Source organism: Octodon degus, unplaced genomic scaffold (genome assembly GCF_000260255.1).
Source record: "Octodon degus isolate 3935 unplaced genomic scaffold, OctDeg1.0 scaffold00036, whole genome shotgun sequence".
NCBI lineage: Eukaryota > Metazoa > Chordata > Mammalia > Rodentia > Octodontidae > Octodon > Octodon degus.
In genome coordinates this window covers 642,850-645,170 of record NW_004524612.1, presented here as the reverse complement: position 1 = coordinate 645,170, position 2,321 = coordinate 642,850, and the positions used below count along the sequence as shown (strand labels likewise).

At 36.1% G+C, this 2,321-nt stretch overlaps 1 pseudogene; it reads right to left on the bottom strand.

Moving 5' to 3' along the window:
• Positions 1-1,849: 1,849 nt before the first annotated feature.
• LOC105742097 lies at positions 1,850-2,155 on the bottom strand (annotated as a pseudogene).
• Between the last annotated feature and the right edge of the window lie 166 nt (positions 2,156-2,321).

The following is a 2,321-nucleotide window of genomic DNA, read 5'->3' as shown; positions in this document are numbered from 1 at the left end:
AATCTCAGGGCTTGGGAGGCTGAAAACAGGAGGCCTATGAGGAGTCTGATCTGCATAGTGAGACCCTGTACTAAAATCATAAAAAAACCCATAATTGATACGGAGAAAGTACGTTTTATCTCTTATTACTTTAAATAATTTATTCTATCATGAATGAAAGTTTCGAGTCATTTGAATGAAAAATGAGTAATAAAAACTAAATGATTTTTAATTAATTTTAACCATAAAACTTCAATGCATAAAATTGAAAATATGGAAACAGAGGGAAAAAATGAAGATCTCCACTTTCTTTTAAACAATGTATACCTTTTAATTGGTGATAATATTCATGACTTGTAAAGTACTTGTGAAGTGAACGAAATGGGAAAATGGATTGTGCCCTGATGTCTGTGCCACAGTAATTACCTTTTCAAAGGTTAGTAACTTATTTTGGGATTTGAGGACTATCAGTATTTCATCCTACGCTATTTTGTATTTCTACATAATTGTGTCACTGAAATAATGTAAGGGGAGTTCTATTCTATAACATTCATAAACAAGGCATTTTATTTTCATCTTACTGAACAGTTGCTTAGCAACCATGTGGTTGAGACCTATGAAATTTGATGTCTCTCTCTTAGGAAAATGTCAGCAAATAAACACAGTGGTTTAGAATTCTTATAATATTTTAGAAATTTCTAGTCTCTGACAGATGAATGGCTCAATTATTTTTCATGGTTCACTGGATTTTTAATAGGCTTTATTTTTGTTCTTTTGAAGCAATCTTCTTTTGACCTCCATTATTTGGAAGGTAAATATATTTTAACATTTCCTTCAGGAAATGTTATTCTAAATATTTGATCTGTTCATGTATTTGTTCTTAGAGAGACTTGTAAATCTCTTATAATCAACCAGTTAAATTATTTTTGCAGAACACCTGTTATGTTTAAAGTATTATGATGGATTATCGATGGATAAGCATGACTTATCTCCACTCAAATGCTTCAAAGAACAACTGAATTTTGTTGTATTAATACAAATAAATACTCATGTTATTCCTAATCAATATATGACAAATCATAATTCTTGTTTTGTCTTCAATATTTGATATTTTATTGGTTGTGTGGAGGATCAGTACAAATGATTCACTTTGTACATAATTCTTAACACATACCAAAAAAGCCATGCATTGTTTTTAAGTTATTCCAGTGACTTTCCAGATTCAAATTTAGAGGCAAATTTTCTATAAGTGGATTAAGTACCAGAATCTTCAAATGCTGGCAAAGTGTTACTTAAGTCCTATCAATTCACAATTTCGTATCACATACACTACATATTCAAAGTTTTGATCTTTCACAGCACATTAACAAAATGAGGCAAACCAGACTACCACTACCAAAGATGTTACAGAGTGCACACGATTCTGACAGGGCAACAATTAGGATGTAGTTTTCTTTAGGAAGCAATTCTACTAAAAACAAGGGAATAGAAGTCATTTAGAGTATCTAAGACATATTACATGCATGACTGTAATTCCAAATTGCCATTTAGTATGCTTTGTTTTGCAGGATATAAAACAAACCCCCACCTATGGAAGGTTAAGCTAACACCCAAGACAGTCAAAGCCTGCTATAATTCAATATCCCACAATTTCTGGTTATATCAAAAAATAAACAACCAGAGAATGATTTCACCTCTAAAGAAATCATTTACACTAAAAAATGCGATGAGGTGGGGTTCCCTCCTTATTAAAAATGTTTCTAGAGTTACTAGGAAAAGAAAACTTGCATTTACAGAATAGCTGATAAAAATATTCCTCTGGCTTGTACAAGAAGTGAGACAGGGAGCACTGCTAAGACATGGTGTGTGATCAATAAGACTTGGCTCCTTTCTCTTCTGCTTCATCAGAAGCTGCGCTCTCCTCATGTTTAGTTACTCCACTTTCCGCAGGTAAATCTTCCTTGGTTTCTTGATCAGCCACTTCAGCCTGTTTTCCCTTGGCTCTCCTTTTCCCTTTTGCTTATACTTTTCTGTCCTAAGATGTAACCTTTCCCGCTGCCTTTTGTGGCTTCGTTTCCACGTTAGCTGGAACAGGTTCAGCCGACAACCTCGCCAATCTCCTCTTGGGCTCCTCCTTCTCCGCACCTTTGGTCGAGCTGACCTTCCTCTTGGGCATCTTGGTGGCGCGGGGGTAGCGGGGGTTAGGAAGCCGGGGATCAAGGCTCAAGGGAGCCTCGCGGAGCTGCGCAGCTTGACTGCTGCTCTTCCTCCAGCAGTCAGAAGTGCTTCGGAATCCTTCCTTCCTTCCTTCCTTCCTTCCTTCCTTCCTTCCTTCCTTCCTT